The 22281-nt window shown below is 40.5% G+C and overlaps 1 protein-coding gene across 14 annotated transcripts in view; it reads left to right on the top strand.

Annotated features, from left to right (window-relative positions):
• Ppp6r3 (protein phosphatase 6 regulatory subunit 3) overlaps positions 1 to 22281 on the top strand; it is a 123562-nt gene that overhangs the window by 17012 nt on the left and 84269 nt on the right. For 11 of the 14 annotated variants that reach the window (XM_031389089.1, XM_031389100.1, XM_031389099.1 and 8 more), the window contains exon 2: positions 17866 to 18013. The exons of 2 other annotated variants lie outside the window; for them this stretch is intronic. The gene's annotated coding sequence lies outside the window, so the exon portion shown is untranslated. Of the gene's footprint in view, positions 1 to 6038; positions 6102 to 17865; positions 18014 to 22281 lie in introns of all 14 variants that reach the window. One more of the 14 variants, XM_031389088.1, reaches the window with a different exon arrangement.

Below are 22281 nucleotides of genomic sequence, written 5' to 3'. Positions count from 1 at the left end.
AACTCTGTAGACCAGGCTGGCCTCGAACTCAGAAATCTGCTGTTGTTTAGCTTTTAGTTGAAAGTTTTTTGTTGCTTTATATTTTATTGAAGATCTGGTCTGACTCAGTGGCCCTTACTGGCCTTAAACTTAGATACACCTGCCTCTGCTTCCTGAATCCTGGAATTAAAGGGAAGTGCCACCACTTTTCAGCATACTTTGTCTTTAATTGGATGTATACCAATTTTGCCCATAATTCATTTGACAAATACCTGAATACCTGTCCTTTTTGAAGTCCAGTGTTTTCTATGATTTGATCATACCTGGTTAAAGAAAGTGTGGCTATGAGACTAGCTGATGCCCTCAGTGCCAGCTACATATTGACATTTCCTAGTAACTATATGTGATAAGTTAAAATAGAGTAATAAACATACATACATACATATATATGGTGCATGTGTATGGGGCACTAGGTCTTGCTCTATCACTGCATTTCCCCAGCCATTTGAATTTTGTGTCTGTAACTCAGTATGTCCAAAATATGTTTTTTGTTTGTTTGTTTTAAGACAGGGTTTCTGGAACTTGTTCTCTGTTAGACCAGGTTGACCTTAAACTCAGAGGTCCTTTGGCCTCTGCCTTCGAGTTCAGGGTTAAAGGTGTGTGCCACCACTGCCTGGCTGCAAAACACTGTCATTTTTAGCATGCAATCAATACAAATAAATGAGAATTTCTTTTCCTGTTTTATTTAATCTTGGAGCTACTATACTAGGAATTGAGTCTAGGGCTTCAGACAAGCCATGCAAGCATCCTACCACAGAACCATATCTCAGTACAAATGCACTGTAGTTCAAGTGTGCAGAAGCCTTATGTGGGTGCCACAGAGAAAGCATAGATCACAAACTGCACATGTGAACAGTAGAGAACTCTGACCAAAACCAAGTAAGAAGTAGAAGTGAATTTGGGGCTGTGTTCATCTTCTAGTCAGTGGCAGAAAATTGAGAGGAGGGAAGGGCTATTGAAGGTAGAACTATGAAGTTTGATGATTAGATTAGAGGTGGAGGTGTGGCAGAGAAGAGCCAAGTCTAACAACTTGAGGCCTGTTTTACTGAGCTTGGGAAGGCATTGTGAATGGAAGGTTTGGTTGGGTGTGGAATGTGATGGGCCTTCTTTGCATGATTGACTGTACTAGTTGAGGATTAGTTCACTCTTAGACATTTGTGGGAACTGTCTACTACTTGGGCATCTTGTTTAAAGTATAGAGATTTAAGACTTGTATTTATAGAGCCACTTAAGAAACGGGCTGGGAACCAGGCAGTGGTGGAGCACGCCTTTAATCCCAGGCCTTGGGAGGCAGAGGCAGGCGGATTTCTAAGTTCAGGATCGGCCTGGTCTACAGAGTGAGTTCCAGGACAGCCAGGACTACACAGAGAAACCCTGTCTCGGAAAAACAAAAAACAAAACAAAACAAAACAAAAAACAAAACTGTGAAAGAAATGGGCTGGATGTTATGTGATGTGTGCTGCTAGGATGTGCTGAAGAGATGGAGGCAGGAGAGATCATTAAGAAACCAGTGGAAATCTCTTCCTTCATTCCTCAAAGCTTGTTTTGGATCTTTTAAGCTTTGTAAATTTTTCTTAGGACTGGTTAACCTGGAAGACTGATAGATAAGGAGTGTATACAACCTGTACTTTTTTTTAAATTAGATATTTTGTTTACATTTCAAATGTTATCCCCTTTCCCAGTTTCCCCTCTGCAAACTCCTATCCCATCCCCCCTTACCCTGCTTCTATGAGGATGCTCCCCCACCCACTCACCCCAGCCTCACTCCCCTAGCATTTCTCTACACTGGGGCATCAAGCCTTCACAGGACCAAGGGCCTCCCCTTCCATTGATGCCAGATGAGGCCTTTTCAGCTCCTTCAGTCTTTCCCCTATCTCCTCCATTGGGGTCCCTGTGTTCAGTCCAATAGTTGGCTGAGAGCATCCGCATCTGTATTGGTCAGGATCTGGCAGAGCCTCTTAGGAGACAGCTGTATCAGGTTACTGTCAGCAAGTACTTATTGGTATTAGATATAGTGTCTGGGTTTGGTATCTGCATATGGGATGGATTCCCGGGTGGGGCAGTCTCTGGATGGCCTTTCCTTCAGTCTCTGTTCTACTCTTTGTCCCTGTCTTTAGACAGGAGCAATTCTGGGTTACAATTTTGGAGATGGGTGAGTGGTCCATCCCTCAACCAGGGGGCCAGGCCTAACCTCTAGATAAGGTCTCCCTCCCCTTTGTGGAGTATTTCAGCTGATGTTATCCCTGTGGGGTCCTGGGAGGCTCTTGCTTTGGTTATTTGGTTCTCTGGAGTCTAACTTCTTGAGTTTTTTTTTATGTGTGTGTATTGGATATTAGCTCTCTATTGGACGTAGGATTGGTTGAGGTAGTGCCTGTCACTGAGGTGTGTTTCCTGTATGCAACAAAATTCTGGGTCCTGTTTACATATCCAGTCTGTTAGTCTATGTCTTTTTATTAGGGAATTGAGTCCATTGACATTAAGAGATATTAAGAAATAGTGATTGCTGCTTCCTGTTATTTTTGTTGTTAGAGGTGGAGTTATGTTGTGTGGCTATCTTCTTTTGGGTTTGTTGAAAGATTACTTTCTTGCTTTTTCTAGGGTATAGTTTCCTTCCTTGTGTTGGAGTTTTCTATCTATTATCCTTTGTAGGGCTGGATTTGTGGAGAGATATTGTGTAAATTTGGTTTTGTCATGGAATATCTTGTCTCCTCCATCTATGGTAATTGAAAGTTTTGCTGGGTGTAAGTCGCCTGGGCTGGCATTTGTGTTCTCTTAGGGTCTGCCCAGGATCTTCTAGCTTTCATAGTCTCTGGTGAGAAGTCTGGTGTAATCCTGATAGGCCTGCCTTTATATGCTATTTGACCTTTCTCCCTTAATGCTTTTAATATTCTTTCTTTGTTTTGTGCATTTGGTGTTTTGACTATTATGTGATGGGAGGAATTTCTTTCTTTCTTTCTTTCTTTCTTTCTTTCTTTCTTTCTTTCTTTCTTTCTTTTTTTTTTTTTTTTTTTTTTTTTTTGGTTTTTGGAGACAGGGTTTCTCTGTGTAGCCCTGGCTGTCCTGGAACTCACTCTGTAGACCATGCTGGCCTCAAACTCAGAAATCCACCTGCCTCTGCCTCCCAAGTGCTGGGATTAAAGGCATGTGGCACCACCACCCGGCTGGGAGGAATTTCTTTTCTGGTTCAATCTATTTGGAGTTCTCTAGGCTCCTTTTATGTTTATGGGCATCTCTTTCTTTAGGGAAGTTTTATTCTATAATTTTGTTGGAGATATTTACTGACCCTTTAAGTTGGGAGTTTTCACTCTCTTCTATAGCTATTATCCTTAGGTTTGGTCTTCTCATTGTGTCCTGGATTTCTTGGATGTTTTGGGTTAGGATCTTTTTGCTTTTTGCATTTTCTTTGACTGTTGTGTCAATGTTTTCTATGGTATCTTCTGCCCCTGAGATTCTCTTTTCTATCTCTTGTATTCTGTTGGTGATGCTTGTGTCTATGACTCCTGACCTCTTTCCTAGGATTTCTGTCTCCAGGGTTGTCTCCCTTTGTGATTTCTTTATTGTTTGTATTTCCATTTTTAGGTCCTGGATGGTTTTGTTCAATTCTTTTACATGTTTAGTTGTGTTTTCCCTTAATTCTTTAAGGGGTTTTTGTGTTTCTTCTTTAAGGGCTTATAACTTTTTACCTGTGCTCTCCTGTATTTTTTTTTTTTAAGGTTTATTTATTTACTATATGTAAGTTCTTCAAACGCACAAGAAGAGGGCATCAGATCTCATTATGGATGTTTGTGAGCCACCATGTGGTTGCTGGAATTTGAACTCAGGACCTTCAGAAGAGTAGTCAGTGCTCTTAACCGCTAAGTCATCTCTCCAGCCCCTCCTGTATTTCTTTAAGGGAGTTATTATTTATGCCCTTCTTAAAGTCCTCTATCATCATCATGAGATGTGATTTTAAATCAGGGTCTTGCTTTTCTGGTGTGTTGGGTTATCCAGCGTTTGCTCTGGTGGGAGAACTGGGTTCTGATGATGCCAAATAGCCCTGGTTTCTGTTGCTTATGTTCTTGCACTTGCCTCTCACCATCTGGTTATCTGTAGTGTTAGCTCGTCTTGCTGTCTCTGACTGTGACTTGTCGCTCCTGTAAGCCTGTGTGTCAGCCCTCCTGGGAGACCAGCTCTCTCCTGCCAGAATGTGCGTATGGAGAGCTATGGCACAGGATCAGCTCCAGGGCACAGATGGGAACACCAGCCTGCACTTTCAAAGACTCCTATAATAGTAATGTATAGAGAAAAAGAGTGGCCAGGGAGAAAAAGAATTCGAGCTCAGAGAGGCCAACTGATGAGAACATTCTCATTCCAATATGGGTGAATGGGGGCAGGCAGGAAGAGGTGTCTCCTGGTGAACTGCACTGAAAGCTGGTTAAAATGAGGACTGAAAAGGGTAACTGAATGAGTCCAACTTGAAGTCGACTGGTACAGATAGTACCAGAGTGTAATTAATTGAAGAGGGAGTGCTATCATATGCTGTAAAAAATAATTACTATAAAGCACTAACCAGCCCAGCTCAATAGAAATGGACAAAAACTATAAACAGACCCTTGGCAGAAAAGTGAAGTGTAAATGGCTTTCAAAAATTCAAAAAAATGGGGGTTGGAGAGATGGCTGACTGGTTAGGGATGTGTACTGTTATGGCAAAAGATCCAAGGTTAGTTGGCAGCACCTGCATTGCAGCTCAGAACTGCTAGTAATTTAGTTCTAGTGGATCTCATAGCCTCTTCTGGACTCTACAGGCAAATTGCATTCAGGCACACAGAAACATACTTTAAAACATGTGAACAATGTCCAGCCTTACTCAAAGAGAAAAGAAAGGATGTTTGCATGTTGATGGATGTGAAGAAACAGACATTCACGTGCACGTGTGGTGGGAAGAAAGTAGGTGCCACTTAAAATTAGCGCATGTGTATTCTCTAGCAGCTCTACTTTTGGAAGATTAGGCTTTTTTTTTTTTTTTTTTTTTTTTTTTTTTTTTTTTGGTAAAAGCACAAGTTGAAAACTACATGGTCATTAGTGGTGGCCTTCTTACATGAGAAAGTCTGTACTGGACAGACTTCTTCAAGGAAGTATTTAGAGGTTGTTGTTTGTGTGTGTTTTTAAATCAAGCTATAAGTCAAAATTTTTAAGAATCTTTTTCTTATTTAAAGATGGAAAAACATACCAGTGGGTCTGGTATAAGCCAGAGCAGGCTGTAGAAGTGAGCCTTTGAAAAGAGCTATTAGACCGGTCATTCTGGGGCTGTCCACCTTTAGAACGTGCGCTAGTCAGTGTGTATTCCTTTTTTAGAGGCTGGCTAAGATTCTCTTTTGGGGAACTCAGTCCTGTTGTATGTATGTACTGGACGACATCACAGGGAAAGGGTGTGTGGTGTCGTATAAGCTTTGTAAGTGAATCTACGTTTTACCTGATTATACCTAGAACAAGCATATCTCCCATTAAGGCCACATCAAATTTTACTTGGTTTGAATACTTGACAGAGTAAGCAAGCGTCTGATGCTAGAGAGCTCTGAATGTAACGTGGGGCCTGGTGTATGTTAGGACAGCACAGACCTTTGTGAGCTGTGCATTCTCATTTTGCCCACATGAACACAGTGCTGTGGACCTTTTTGAAGTTTGGCTTTTTATTTATCTTTTTAAGTAAGAGGCATGGCACAACCAGACAGACTGGTCTTCCAGCAGAGACATTTTTTTTTTTTTTTTTTAAGAATCTCACTGGAACTCACTATAAAGATGAAAATGACCTCAAACTCAGAGAGATTGGCCTGCTTCTGCTTCTTGAGTGCTGAGGTTAAAGGTGTACATTACCACATCTGGCTTTGAGCAACTTTATAGTCTCTGTCGTTTTCAGTTTAAATTTATTTGAGTAACTTCCGAAAAATTTGAGACTGGTGTTATTCATTGGTTTGATTTTCTTTGTATTCTGATACTGTTTATATTTACTTATTTCTTAGATCATAGGAATGACTTGTGAGATTGACACATGATGATTTAGACTCAAGTCTCCCATTTTGTAGGTAAGACAAATACAAAGAGATTTTCTGCCTAGAACTGAATCTTTGTGCCACCATAGGTCAAGACCTGCCTGTGGGAATTAAAGGGACATGCCTTTGATTATACTGCTGCTGCTGTAATAAAGAATATTAATTTATGAATGATACTACTTCATTTAAAAGGGGCATGTTGGTGCATGCCTGTAATCCCAGTTCTTGGGAGCCAGGGACAGGAGGATGGCAGCAAATTGGAGGCTAGCCTGATGTGCATAGAGTTTAGGCTGGCCTGGGCTATAAAGTGTGATATTGTCTTAAAAAAGAAAAGGAAGAAATTTACATTCACTTGGTTGCTCATATGCCATGTAAAAAGGTTTGGTGACACTGAGGGAGTGTTAAAGAGTAGGTACCTCAGTTGGTCTAATGAAGTGTAGCCTGACCAGTGTAGACATTCCTCACTCATTGTGGCTGTAACAGTATAGGTGGTCCTCTGGACTTGGCCTTGGATGAAAGTTTACTAGTCTGTGACTTGGCTATTTTTTCATAGTAGGTTAGACTGAGCTGGCTTCTTGTGTCTGAACTGATGTGAGTATTCCTAGTAAGCATAGCCAGACAATGATGTAATCCAGTCAGGTGCAAAGCTTTGCTTACAGTGTATCACCTACTGATATGACCTTCTTAAGGTGGTAGGGAGGGTTTCCTTGCCTGGCTTGTACTTTACATTCTTGGTGTAATAATTTTGGTTAATGGCTTAGAAGTGTTATTAGTATCCTTTCTGGGGCCTGTATTAGTGGTTGGTATTTCTGAAGTTGCATGACAAAGTTACAGGTATGTGTGTATAATTTTTATTGTTGTTGGGTATTTCTGAATATATAGAGGTTTTAAGTTTTAGGTTTCTCCCAATTATAGATAATTTTACAATCCCCTTTTATTAGACAGACTCTTTTTTTTCCTTTTGTTTTTCTTTTTCTTTTTTTTTAAAGATTTATTTATTTATTTATTTCATGTGAGTACACTGTGGCTGTCTTTTGACACTCCAGAAGAGGGCGTCAGATCTCATTACGGATGGTTGTGAGCCACCATGTGGTTGCTGGGATTTGAACTCAAGACCTTTGGAAAAGTAGTTAGTGCTCTTAACTGCTGAGCCATCTACCCAGCCCTTTTTTTTGTTTTTCAAGACAGGGTTTCTCTGTAGAGCCCTGGCTGTCCTGGAACTCACTCTGTAGTTCCAGAACTCACTCAGGCTGGCCTGGAACTCAGAAATCCATCTGTCTCCGCCTCCCAAGTGCTGGGATAAAAGGCGTGTGCCACCACCACCCGGTAGACAAACTCTTAATGTGCAGCCTAAGTTAGTTGATCATGAACTTACTGTGTAGCCAAGGCTGGCTTTGAGCTTCTCCTGTCTCAGCCTCCTAAGTACTGGTGTTGTACGTGTGTCACCACATAGGGTGTTGATACATTTGTATCCAAAGTTTATAGGTGGGTTTTTATTCGAGGCATGCTAGACATTGATGGTAAAATGATAAGCAAGTCTTCTGTAGGTGGATTACCTCATTGTCTTTGGTCTCTTCTGACTTGAGTGTTTTGAAGCATGCATAGTGGGATCAGTGAGCCACATTAAAGTGATCAAGGATTTTATGATATAGCAGGGAGTGGAGTCTTGCTTTTGTGTATCTGGACTCTAAGCTGTCACTTGTCTGTAGTGTGGGCACAGTTTTGTTCTGCCCGATACTGTACAGGAAGACAATGTTGGGTATTATGGAGTAGGTTCTTTGGCACCAATAGGGTGTGGTCTGCATTTTAAAATTTATGTGAGTGTAGAGTGCAGGGACTTTTCCCTCTACATACTTTCTGTAAATAATTTTGATTTCAATAAATTTAATGTCCATAAAAAGCCCTATTAGGATGATTCCTTTCCTTTTCTTTTTAAGATAAGGGGTTGTGAATGGTGAATGTCCATTTTGCTATTTCTCAGCCTTTATGATGAAGCAGATATATTTAGATGCTGTTCAGTTGAGAGATTTTGTTCTGTTTTAGGTTAAACCAGTTTTCTATGGGGTATGCAGGAGTGTTTGAGATTGAACCAAAGACTTGATTTAAGCATATTAAGCATGCACTCTATCTCTGAGCTACTTCTCTAACACTTCAGTGGGCATTTTATAACTATGCCACATTTGTATTCTTTAGCTGTCACCACAGTTAGTAGTATTGAAAAAGAAAGTACGATTTATAGGGGCAAATTTTATGTCTGTTGAGAAAGGTATTGATTCTTTAAGGAACGATAGATGGTAATACAATTAAAAATGAAAGCATATTAATTTTCCTGTCTTACTTTTAGGGAATGGATTTTTTTAAATTCATTTTCTCCAAGAGAATAATTCCATAATGGACAGCTAAACTGCATGGCTATTATCATTATTATTGTTTGTTTTGGGGACAGAGTCTCTCTTTATAACCTTGCCTATCCTGGAACTCGATATGTTGACTAGTCTGACTACACCAACTCAAGAGATCTTCCTGCCTCCTGGGTCTATGCTGCTTGCTCTTTTAGCTATCAAATCATCCGTGCCTTCCTTAGCTGCTGTGGCCCTGTCCTTACTCTCTATTCCTGAGCAGTCTTGCTCTCTGAGAGCCTCTTCCTTATTTTGTGCTTTCTGATGTAAAAATATAATTTCCTAGAAGTCAGATCCTTAGGAGATTCCCCGCTCCCTTCACTTGATGTTCTTGGTGGGATCCTTGCAGCATCTTCCTTCCTAGACAGATGGTTTTTTGGAGGGCGGGGGTTTTGTTACCTTTGTTCAGTGACCTTATGTCTCAGTTTGGATACCTTTAGTTCAATTTTTTTCCAGCCTAGGATCTAAACCCTTGTCTTGTTTCTTCAGTCGTCTGTCTAGCTTTTGCCACTCCTTCAATGTACAGCTTATTTCTCCATTTTAGCAATAGCAGCCCTAGTGATCCCATTCTCTCAGTCCTTACTGACATCAAGCAAGTAATGTGTATACACATACTGTTTTCAGTTTTGTTTCTCTCTCTCTCTTTCTCTCTCTCTCTCTCTCTCTCTCTCTCATCCTCCAACCATTGCTATCATACTGCTTTGATTGTTACCTTAGATTCAGGAGTTGGCAAGCCAAGAAGATAGTATAAAATTCATTTATGCCATCTTTATAGTTCAGGAATGGATTCTCAAGTTAGATGATGTATCTTTTATCACACAGCTAGAAAATAGCTGGTGTGACTTTGTGGCCTTAGTAGCTCATGCCGCTTCCCTGTCCAGAATTAAGAACTTGTTTTTTTGTTTTGTTTTGTTTCTTGTTTTTTGTTGTTATTGTTATAGTTTTCAAGATGGGGTTTTCACTGGGCAGTGGTGGCACATGCCTTTAATTCTAGCACTTGGGAGGCAGAGACAGGCGGATTTCTGAGTTCAAGGCCAGCCTGGTCTACAGAGTGAGTTCCAGGACAGCCAGGGCTATACAGAGAAACCCTGTCTCAAAAAAACCAAACCAAACCAAACCAACGACAGCAACAAAAACAAACAAACAAACAAAAAGATGGGGTTTTCTGTGTAATCCTGCCCTGGAACTCATTATGTAGACCAGACTGGCTATGAACTCAAAGAGATGCCTGCCTCTGCCTCCTGAGTGCTGGGATTAAAAAGAACTTGCTTTTAAAACATGTCAAACTTACATTTCTCTAGTTTATAGCCAGTAGCAGCTCCTAAATGGCTGGCTTTTTCTCCCCCTCCTGAAGGCAGTTTATATTTTGGACTCTTTGTACCATGAAAAAAACAAAAAGAAAAGCCTACCAGGCAGGCATGTTTGAAGAGTTCTTGCTTGGTGCATACCTTCTGAGATTGTAGTTGTAAATAGTGTTCACTGATTCTCATTCTTCCAGTGTAGATCCTTCCCTTGTTGTTAAATTAGTGTTTAGCATTACCATTGTGCTAGTTAGTTTTTTGTCTACTTGACATAAACTAGAGTTAATCTGGGAAGAAGGAACATCCGATGAAAACTTGCCTCTATCAGATTGGCCTGTGTGCAATTTTCTTGATTAATGATTGATGTGGGAGGGTCCAGCCCACTGGCAGTACCACATCTGTGCAGGTGGCCTTGGATGGTATAAAAAAGCAGGCTGAACAGGTTAATGGGGAGCAAACCAGTAAGCAGCATTCTTCTAGGGCCTCTGCTTTAGTTCTAGCCTCCAGGTTCATGATGGAATGTGAGGTAAAGCAAACCTTTTCCTCCCCACGTTAGTCACGGTGTTTATCACAACTGTAAAAACCTAAAAAGGACAATCTGTGACTGTCATGCTATTTATAACAGTGGTATATTATATACTTTCCCCTTTTAAATGATTGCATATTCTGTAAAAACAGGCCTTTTAAAAAATGGACTTGTTTGTGAATTGGCATTAGACACTGTTGTGTGCTCAAGTGTTCTGTCTGTTTTTCTGAGGAACTTCTCATCTTTTTTTTTGTTTGTTTGTTTTTTGGGGGTTTTGTTTTGTTTTGTTTTGTTTTGTTTTTCGAGACAGGGTTTCTCTGTGTAGCCCTGGCCGTCCTGGAACTCACTCTGTAGACCAGGCTGGCCTCGAACTCAGAAATCCGCCTGCCTCTGCCTCCCAATTAAAGGGATTAAAGGAGTGCACTATCACTGCCCGGCGGAACTTCTCATCTTGAAGTCTAGACCTCTTGCCCTTGCTCTTCTGCACTGGGGTCTTGCTGTTCGTCCTCCATCCTACCCTGGGAGAGTTTTTGTCTTTCATGCATGGGTGATTATATCCTGGAGTCTGTGTCGTCTGTTAATGCTCCCTCTCCTTTCCAGGAGCACAGTCTGCAGTTTTTGTGAAAAAGCAAGCAAACCTGAGATTTTAATTTTTTTTTTTTTAAATTTATTTTGCTTCTTTCTGTATACTCTTGGGAGGGAGGGAATATAGGGTTGTTTTCATGCTAGGCAAGTTCTTCACTACTGAGTTGCATCCCAGCCCTCTATGTACTCATTTGTTTTTTCAAGACAGGGTTTCTCTGTATAGCCCTGGCTGTCCCAGAGCTCATTTTGTCTACCACGCTGGCCTTGACCCACTTGCCTCTGCCTCATGAGTGCTAGGATTAAAGGTGAGCACCATCATGCCCAGTTATTTTATGCACTCTTTAAAAAAAGCACAATGTTTATTTTTTAAAATGTATGTCTTTATATGAGTGTTTCCCTGCATGAGTTTATATGCATGCAAATGCCTACAGAGGCTAGAATGGGGCATTGAATCCCTGGAACTGGAGATACAGAGTCAAACTTCATGTAGGTGCTAGGAACCAAATCCAGGCCTTCTGCAGGAACAGTACAATACTCTTTGCTGAGCCATGTATCTGCAAAGCCATGGATCCTCTCTGTCTACACTTGATTGATATTTTAGGCACATGTTTCTGAATTGGAATAGTTTATCTTTTTTTTGTTGTTTGTTTGTTTGTTTGAACAGGTTGCTATTATAAAATACTTTCATCCTCTGGAACTAAAATTTCATACCATTAAAGAACTTGTCGTTCCTCTTCCTTCCTTTCTCTCCAATTGTTTTAACTGTTAAACCCCTTCCTTCTTCAGGGATGTGGTCCAGTAACACCTGCAGCTGCAGACAGTACTGGCCCTGGGTGTACTGCTTGCTCATATCATTCATATCATTCATATCCATGATAAGTGCTAAATAAGGCAAGAAAGAAATAACAAGATTAACTTAATATCAGTAGATCATCCCAAAAGTCTAAAAGTTATCTGAGTACACTCTCAAAGTTTTGCTCTGGGAGCCAAAGAAAGAAACTCTAGAGGGAGGGAACTAGGGCACTTTACACTAATTAAAATGAACAAGATTAACTTTACCAGAACAGACATTGGCCTTTTTTTTTTTTTTTTTTGGTGATTTCTAGCCAGTCATTTTGTTTGTTGAATTGTAGCTTGTGTGTCACCTTCTCTCCCCTGTGCTGCCCTCTCCCACTTTGTTTTTTTAAGATAAGGTCTTTCTGTGTAACCTTGTTGGCCTGGAACTTGTTGGGATTAAAGGCTTGTGCCAACATCTCCACCCTTCTTCACACCCCAAGATTTAGTTTTATATTTTGTGTATGAGTGTTTTGCTTGCGTGTATGCCTGTGCACCAGATGCGTACCTGATGCCCACAGAATCCAGAAGAGGGCATGAGAGTCCCTGAAATTGTGATTACAGACATTTGTAAGCAAGCTATCATGTAGGTACTGAGAATTGAACCTGAGTCTTCTGGAAGAGCATCCAGTGCTCTTAACTGCTGAACCACATCTCTAGTCCCCTTCTTTTCCTTTAAAACTGAATATACTTTTTGAATGTGGCTGTTGATGGGCACTTGGTTTGCACCACATATTAGCTGTTGGGAATAATGCTGCCTTGAACTTGACTGTACAGTGTACCATTGAGATGGTTCAGTTCTCCCTTTTCTTTTATTTATTTATTTTTATGTGTGTGTGTTTTGCTGGCCTGTAAGTCTGTGATGCCCAAGAAGGCCAGAAGAGGGCATTCAATCCCTTGTTATTATAGTTACAGATGTTTTTGAGCCACCATGTATATGCATGCTGGACATTGAACCTGAACCTGTGGAAGACAGTCAGTGCTCTTAACTGATATACCCACCATCTCTCCAGCTCCTCCTTTTCTTTTTTAATAGAGGGACTTATGAAGCCCAGGGTGTCCTTGCTGTGTAAATGGTCTGGAATTTCTGATTCTCCCGCTTCCCTCTCTTAAATGATGCTATTTCAGGAAGGCACCAACACACCCCGTTCATGCAGTACTGGAGATCAGTCAGGGGCATTGTGGTGCTGTGCAGCACTCTGCTGAGTGAAATCCCCAGCCCTGTCTTAGCATCCTTTTGTGTAGAACCTGAAATAGAAATGCTGGGTCATCTGGTAATTCTTCTTGTGTGTGGTTTATTTTATAAGTCTGTTTTTAATTACTTTGAGGAATCATAAACTGTTTTCCTCAATCTCTGAAGTGTTTTCCATTTTCCTACTTTTTCCATTTTCTTTGCAATGCACAAAGGTTTGAATTTCTTCCCATCCTTATAGAGTCTTACTTTTTTTTTTTTATTTTTAAAATTGCAGCCATCTTAATGTATATTTTTGGGGAAGGGGTTCTGGATTGGACAGAGGTACTCAACAAGTACCTACCACTAAACTCATTCTCTTCCCTCACACAGCCTCTCACAGTCCTTTAGCTTTCTGTTGCAGAATATTTGATCACACTGTGAACCCCAAGATTGTATTATTTACTAAAAATACATGTTTCTAGTTGTGGTATGGCTCAGCCTAGGTGTAGGACTAGATGTAGACTAGCAGATGGCAGTAAGCCCCCTAGAGGAGTATAAAAGATACTTTTATAGCTTTCTTGTGTGACTTCAAGAAACCCAAAGCTGCTGCTTTTTTTTTTTTTTAGCCATTTTTTTAAAAAAGATTTATTTATTTTTATACATAAGTACACTATAGCTGACTTCAGACTCAACAGAAGAGGGCGTCAGATCTCATTACGGGTGGTTATGAGCCACCATGTGGTTGCTGGGATTTGAACTCAGGACCTTTGGAAGAGCAGTCAGTGCTCTTAACCGCTGAGCCATCTCTCCAGCCCCAACCCAAAGCTTCTTATCTTTTCGATTCTCTGTAAAAGCCCCAGGCTACTCTTTCTGTGGCTGGATCATGAACTCTGACAGCACTTGGACAGTCTCCTTTAGGACCTCTTGGGTATTATTTCTTTAATACTCAATACTGAACTAGTTCCAATTATTTATTTAATACATGATACTGCTCTCTTACAACCTTTCTATTCAATTTTTAATTTCTGCTCTGAAGTTTTAAGTTTTGAAGCCCCCTTCCTTCCTCTTGTTTTCTTTTCAGTGGCACCTGGTGTTTAGTGATACATTATCTTGATCTTTCTGGAAGTAGCAGTTTTTTTTTTGTTGTTGTTGTTTTTTTAAATGTGTGTTGTATATTTGTAGAGTCCTTGTTTTCTTTTGCATTTTCCTGTTTGTTGTAATGCTCTTCTTGTTTTTGTTTTCAAGACAGAGTATTTCTGTGTAATAGCCCTGACTATTCTGGAACTCATCTGTGGACCAGGCTGGCCTTGAACTCACTGAGATCCATCTGCCTCTGCCTCCCAAGTGCTGAGATTAAAGGCATGTTCCACCACTATCTGGCTGCTCTGCTATTCTGCTAGGCTTTCTGAAGTGATCTGGTAATCTTTGACTTTGCTCTTATGCAAAGTCAGGGATGGACAAATGGAAAATTAATCCTGGGAACTCTCATTCTTTCTATACTTCTACACTGCAAGAACAGTGGGAGTGATGCCACCTATTATTTGTGAACTTTTTAGCTTTTCATTTCTGAATGTCTTACCTGACCAGAATTATGACTTCTTGGGAGAAATGGCAGATTTCAAAGATGTGGCAGAGAAAAAAATTATATGAACCAGGAACGTGCTGTGAGAGGAATGAAATTGCTCAGAAAACACACAAAAGCTCCTAGGACAGCTTGCACAGCCAAAGCTGGGACATTGTAAAGATCATGATAAATAATGGTGCTATAAGAGTCTGAGTTCATACTAATAATAGATTTAGGAAAGAGTGAGTGGGCAGACAGGGCCATACCTTACTGAAGTTGCAAAGGCAGCTAATAAATGCAGAAGTTGTTTAATGTCATCCTCTGCTATATAGTGAGTTAGAGGCCAGCCTGGACTGTATGAGACCCTATCTCAAATAAAAAAAATGCATGTAAATATCATAGTATCAATTTCTAGTAAGTACTGAAGTGAATGTTCTAAGAACATCATCTATAAGATGTCTTTTTGCAGATTATTTACTGACGAATCACCAAAGAAAATGGTCACTTCACAATGAAGAAATCAATTACTATCATCTTAACAGAATAAAGTCATCAGCAATATTCAGACAAGTTGTCCTCATCTAGTTAGCATTACAGCCAAAAAATGTACACCTCACATTCAAAAATGAAAGATGGAAATGCTAATAACCAAACATTTTAAAAATATTTAGATATTAGGAAATAAAGGAGACTTGGTTTCAGTTGTGTGTGACCCTGACTTGAAGCATAGTCATTGCCTCTGAGGTACTGTAGAACAATTATGATTCAGTAGTTCCTTACTGGGTGTGTTCAGTGTTGTGTAAGAGAATAATTCAGCAAACAGTTTCTGAAGAAGTTAAGGAGAAGCGGAGGTGCATGAAATACTTGAGGTCTTGGTATCTTCTTCAGCAGCATACACCTACATGTACAGGGAGCTAAGTCAGTTGTTTGCAAGTTTCTTGAACTGCTTAGACTTCCTATTAATAAGGTTTGTTTTGTTTTGTTTTTTTGTTTTTGCTTTTACGTGCCCTCAGAGGCCAGAAGAAGTTGTCACTTTATTGGGAGGCAAATTGAGTTCTTAACCATTAAACACAATCTCTACCCTACAACCTGCCCTCCACTCGTAGGCACCAAACCATGAAACTTCTAAAGTTAATAAGTGAGAGTGGCTGACAGGCAGGTGCCATGTTAGGCGGGGCTTATGGGCTTAGCATTATAGCAAAGTACTAGTATGGCTCATTTGGTTAGTGAACTCCAGTGAAGGTTCAGGTCATCCCTAGGTGTTGGTTGTCTTAACCCCACTCCCCTGAAAGCTAGCTCATCTCATTCATAACACAGTTTCACTTTTTAGTCTAAAGTGTAAAGGTCTTGCTTGCTGGCCAGGAGAGGAAGAACCAGAAGGAATCCTAGCCGGGGTAGGGTGTGACCTTTCTTGTCTTGGCATTGGTTCTGTAGTTCCTTTGATTTTCAGTGTAGCTGGGGTTCACTGTCCCAGTTCAAAGAACTGGTAGTTTTGTTTTGTTTTTGTTTTGTTTTGTTTTTTTTTAAAAGCGTTTGGGCATCTGCTAATATGGAAAAGGGTGAGATTTAGGATCTAGGTATAGTATCTTTTGGTCAGTATTCTATTTCATTCTAGTATTCCTGATTTTACTGTCTTATTTGTAGATTGTAGACATGGACAAAACCAAAAAACATGTTTCTATTTTTGTTTATAGACCTATTTTCACTGCATATTGATTGCCCCTCTTTACCCAGCAGTTTTAGTATTGTGCTGATGTAATGTTTTGCTCTTCTGGATCTCATTTCTTATTATCTTAAGATTCCCACCCCACCCCACCCCCACCCCCTCGTACTGGCTCTGGCCTATAAGTACACTGTAGCTATCTTCAGACACCCCAGAAGAGGGTGTCAGATCCATTACAGATGGTTGTGAGCCATCATGTGGTTGCTGGGATATGAACTCATGACTTCTGGAAGAGCAGTCAGTGCTCTTAACTGCTGAACCATCTCTCTATCCCTAACCCTAAAAATTTTAAATACACAAATTTTCTTGGTATTTAAACACATTCAGAGTTTGTCTTAATCAGTCTGATGATCTATGTTAACTGTCATCGTGACAGAATCTTGAGTCACTTGGAAAATGGGCCTCTGGTCATACTGTGTGGGTTATTTTGAGGTGGAAGAAAAGCTTGTCCACTATAGGCAAAGCAGCATTTGTCAGTTTTTGTTTCTTGATTGTGAATCCCATGAGATCAGCTGCTTCAGGATTGTAGTCTTGAACTGTGTGCAGAAGTGAGCTCTTTTTCCTTTGAGTTGTTTTTGCTTAGAGTTTCTTGTTTGTTTTTAAATCACAGCAATAGGAAATGAAGCAAAGACACAGTCCAAGTGAAAAACTATAAGCCCTTGAACAAAAAGGCTCTTTGACAGTGTATGGACCCAACTAACAACATTTTGGCATTTGAATAGGGATACAGACATTGTGTTGATGATACTGCTGGGGGTCTCTGAGAGTGGTCCTGGTATTTTGCCTGCAAGTGGCCAGAATAGGAGGTTATTGGTGGTATTACAATTTATTACAGAATAGCTCGAGGGACCTGGAACTACATAGATTTGATGCTAATTTGTGTGTGTGTGTGTGTGTGTGTGTGTGTGTGTGTGTGTGTACACGTGTACATACATGTGTACATTTTGGAAAGTGCCTTAGTTTTGTTGTTGTTTTGTTTTGTTTTGAGACAAGATCTCTCTCTAGCCCTGGCTGTACTATAACACACATATAAACCAGGCTGGCCATGAACTCACAGAGATACACCTGCCTCTGCCTCCGGAGTACTGCTATTAAAAGGGTGTGCTATAACCTTTAGTAATGACAGGTCCTATGTCTGCACACATACACACAAAACACACACACACTTTCATGTGTATGAGTATTTTACTAGTACCCAGTGTGTGTGTGTGTGTGTGTGTGTCTGCAAAGGCCAAAAGAGATTGTCAGCTCCCCATAGAACTAGAGTTCTAGATGGTTGTGTGTCATTATGTGGGCATTGGAGATCAAACCTGGTTCCTCTGCAAGAACAGCTAGTGTGCTTATCTGCTGAGCCATCTTTCTAGTCCTTTGCTTAATATTTAAAATACAGTGCTTTTATAGTCAGCCTTATGTTATTTCATAGATAGTAAGGATATGGTTCTTCAATCACTGACAGCGCTGCCATGCACCTGTGTTTATCTCCAGGTTATCTTAGTGTGGAATAAAAATTGTAGGATAGGATTATCTGTTTTTTCCATGTTCTCGTAGAAAAGCTTCAGTTTGAGTTTTTTACTTCTGTGAAATGTGGTTCTGTGAGAGCCACGACTCTGAGCCCGTTTTCGTTTTAAATGGCAGCTGTCCTCAGACCCAAACACAACATATGTGATTCTGTTTTGTTTTTGTCTTTACAGGAACACTTCTGTTTCATACAATATCCTTTCTTACTCCTGCTAATCTGCTAATGTAACTTGGAAGATAGCTGTCACCAGGATAACCTGTAATGGGCAAGGAGCCACAGAGAAGAAAACATTTCTTTTAGTTTTAACCTTGGTTTGAAAGGTAAGACTGTTATGATCATCAGATGTTTCCTTCCTGGAATCCTTGCACATAGGAAAGCAGTTACATACTCAGAAGCAGGCCTGGGCAGTTCACCTGCACTGGAGAGAGTATAGTACTATGGTATTTTTAGGATGTTAAATAGCAGCTGATGTAGCTAACTTTGATTATCTAGGAATCTGCAGAACTCAGTTGGTTCTAGTTTCCAGTGAATATTGAGCTGGCCCTTAAAGAGCAACCAGTCTTTGCAAGTTGGAGTGGTTCAAACGAAGAGCAGAAGTAGAGGTCTTACACTCAAGGTTCCTGACTCTGTGTGAGGTGTTCATTTTGTACCAGTGGCTTCTAGCCAGGTGCCTCACAGTTTTTGGATTGTAATTGCTATTACTCTTTACTGGAACTTTTGATTAAATATCAGAGATTGACTTTGCATATTTAACTTTGGCTCAGTGTGTAGCTGTTTGTATTATAAGTGCTAACTATGTTCCCCAAAAAGCTGTTCGCCCTAGTGGGTCTGAACATAGCTTCTGGGAACCTGCCCCCAGTTGGTTCTTATTGGTAAATAAAGATGCCAGCAGCCAATAGCTGGGGAGGACAGACAGAAGCTTGATTTTAGGATTTCCCAGGCTTAGGACCAGGAGGAAAGGAAGGCGGAGAGTGGTCATGCTTTAGGAGAGCGTGGAGAGAGGAGAGACACAGAGGCTGTCATGGGGTAGGGAAGCAAGGAGAGCGCCCTGGGTTCCGGGCCAAGAGGGCATCATAAATGGGTCCAGTGTGGCCAAGATGGAATATAGAAGTTAAGTAAGTTAGTAAGTGATAACTCAGAATTATCGACAGGAGGTAGATTCTAGCAGCATGGAGGCTAGGCTATTGTGCTTCATAGGGCATATTAAAATATAAAGACTGTGTGTGTCTTTCTTTCAGGAACATTAAACCATTGAGGCAGGTAGCAAATCAGGCACTGGTATTTATTAATAATTAATACAACAGATGGCACCCAGCATTATGTCTCAGTGAGACTGACTTGTTCATCTGCATTTCAGAATTCCTGCTGGCTCCAGGACTAGCTCCTCCTTGGTGGCTTCCTTTTGTGTTTTCTGATTGGCATTGTCTCTCAAGGCCTTTTGACTCTTCGTAGTATATTTGCCCATTCAGCTCCACAGCTGTGGAGTTGTAATGACTTTGATTCTGATCATCAGCTGATTGATCCCAGGCATCCAGAATCTTGCTTTGTCTATGACTTGCCAAACCCCTCAAGAAAGAGTGGCTTTTGAACTTCCATAATGGTATTCCTCCTCTGCCATTTTCTCCAACTGAGTCTGTATGTCACTGTCCTGTGACTTCTGTGTGAGAACTTCCTCCAGCTGTCATAGTTCTCTTAGCTGTTTATTATTCAGTAACTGCACAAGGATTGTTCTTGTTTAGAAAAATTCAGTCTTGGCCCTGAGCTGGGCATGATAGGGCACATACCTTTAATCTTAGCATTCAGGAGGCAGAGGCAGGCAGATTTCTGTGAGTTTGAGGCTAGCCTGATCTACAGAGCAAATTGTAGGATGGATAGTCAGGGCTATACAGAAAAACCCTGACTGAAAAAACAAAACCCAAAACAAAACAAAAGCCTACCATTGATAAGTCATTAAGCTGCTGTGTAGCAGAACAAGCCAGAAACTAATGACATACACCTAAAGAAGTGCATGTCCTCACTGTGGACGCACCTGGTGTAGTAGTGTGACAGCTCCAATATTGCTCAGTACCTGATGATAAACAGTAGGAAATGGCTATAGTTTTAATTAACTTATATTTTTATAAGTTTTATGAATTTATTCAACTAAACCCCTTCTAGGTATCATGTATCTTTTTGTCATTTTTTTAAGCTGTAGATGTAACTGTACCATGTTGAGTTGTATCATGTCACAGCAGACTCTGATTTAGGTTGCCTTTTCTCGGCTGATTCAAAAAATATTCCTATGGCTGTTTCATGAAGACTATTAGGCTAAAACCTCAAAGAGTGTCTGGTTTGTAACATTGCCTTCTTCCTTCCACACAGACTTGGGCCTGCTTAGTCAACTTTGTTCACTTCAGTGTCCCAAGTGCCTCTGGTGTGTTCCTATTCTACTCCACCTTGGCTGTGAAGAGGGGGTTGGATCTGTGCATACTTCCTTCTCCTTCACCTTCTAACAGTTAAAACATACCATTTACATGGAATCAGTATTAAGTATAGGTATACTTTAGTTAGTTACTCCTTAAAGCTCTGATATTTTGCGGCGTTTTCTGGCATAGTCAGACACATCCAGCCACCTATTTACATCCAGCCACCTGTTCGCTGTTGTCATTGATAGATTTCTGTCTAGAATCCTGTGCCTCTTGCCCACCTCTAAATATGTTACTCTTGAGCTTTTCTGTAGCTATTATATGTATCTTCCTTTCTTTTCCTCTCTTGTGAGATGCCTTAGCTTCTTGTTTCCCATGTGTTTGCCTTGTTTTGTGAAGCACACTTTGAGGGGCTACTTGAGAAAGTATGGGAGTATGCAGAACTACTCTTTCTGAAGTATCCTCTACAAATACTAGAGGAGCGTGGTGTCATTTTACTTTCTTCTTATTTTGTGGTTTTGTTTCTGTACATTTCTCTACCCTGGACAAATTTCAAGACTGTCTTTGCAGCCACAGATTTCATGAATATCCAAGAGATTTATTTATTTATTTTTAAAGATTTATTTTTATTATAAATAAGTATACTGTAGTTGTCTTCAGACGTGCCAGAAGAGGGCATCGGGTGTGGTTGTGAGCCACCATGTGGTTGCTGGGATTTGAACTCAGGACCTTTGGAAGAGCAGTTGGTGCTCTTAACCTGCTGAGCCATCTCACCAGCCCTATCCAAGAGATTTTATTTCACAGTATTTGGGTTGGCCCATGCAGGTCCTAAAGACAGTTCTCTTTGATTAATTTGGGAAAATACCATTTTACTTTTTTTGTGTTCACTATCAAGGTGGTAGATTATAGTATATTCTTCTAAACTGGATGTGATGGTGCACATTTCTCAGCCAAGGACTGTGGGTTTCAAGTTTGAGCCCAACCTTGGCTTCATGGTAAATTTAAAAATGTAGGACTGTGGGCTGGAGAGATAGCTTAGCATTGCAGAATCCTTGCTGCCTTTGCAGATGACATAGGTTCACTTACCATGTCCCACATTAGGTTGCTCTGTGCCACCTTTAACTCTAATTCCATGGGGATCCAGTACACTTGTGGCTTCCACAGAACTTCAGGCATGTGATATATGTACAGATAAGCAGACAGACAGACAGACAGACACACACACACACACACAAATGAAGATAAAATTTTAAGTAGTAAGGCTTGTATTATTTAGTGGTAGAATGCTTTCCTAGCATGCCAGAGATCCTAGGTTCAGTTCTTATCCTCTGAAAACCCCACTCCCACTCCCCAAAGAAAGCTATTTGCGCATGTTATGCTGGTTTTATTTGGATATTAGACTTTCCAGATATTTCTCCTTTTTTTTTGTTTTGTTTTTTTGTTTTTGTTTTTTTCAAGACAGAGTTTTTCTGTGTAGCCCTGGCTGTCCTGGAACTCACTCTGTAGACCAGGCTGGCCTCGAACTCAGAAATCCTCCTGCCTCTGCCTCCCAAGTGCTGGGATTAAAGGCGTGTGCCACCATTGCCTGGTGGTTCTCTCTCTCTCTTTTTTTTTTTTTGGTATTTATTTGTTTGTTTGTTTGTTTATTGTATGTAAGTATACTGTAGCTGTCTTCAGACATTCCAGAAGAGGGCATCAGATCTCATTATGGATGGTTGTGAGCCATCACGTGGTTGCTGGGATTTGAACTCAGGACCTTCAGAAGAGCATTCAGTGCTCTTAACTGCTGAGCCATCTCTCCAGCCCTGCCTAGTGGTTCTTATTTATGCTTGCTCCACAGGATTGGTTTTCTCTTGTACATAATAACAGAAAATAACTGTTTCTAAACCTACTTGCTTTGTCCTTTAAAGTGGTTGAGTCTTCTGTAACCTCTGGCCATTTTGGATGCTATTGTGATTGGCAGTCTTCAGTTTCCTTCAGAGTATGTATGGTACTGTATTTGATGACATAATGTGATATGGCCCAGTAAGATGCCATCTGTCCAGGGTAGGTCACAATGAGATAGTATCTATCTTCCATGGACTGGGACAAGTTTTACTTATTACTGCATTTTAAGATTATATATTAGTTATGCGATAGTATAACTGAGTTGCGCTTACAACCGAGTACAATTTAACTAGTTT

Source organism: Mastomys coucha, unplaced genomic scaffold (assembly GCF_008632895.1).
Source record: "Mastomys coucha isolate ucsf_1 unplaced genomic scaffold, UCSF_Mcou_1 pScaffold21, whole genome shotgun sequence".
NCBI lineage: Eukaryota > Metazoa > Chordata > Mammalia > Rodentia > Muridae > Mastomys > Mastomys coucha.
The sequence above is the reverse complement of the archived record's forward strand: the minus strand, read 5'-3'. Positions and strand labels throughout refer to the sequence as shown.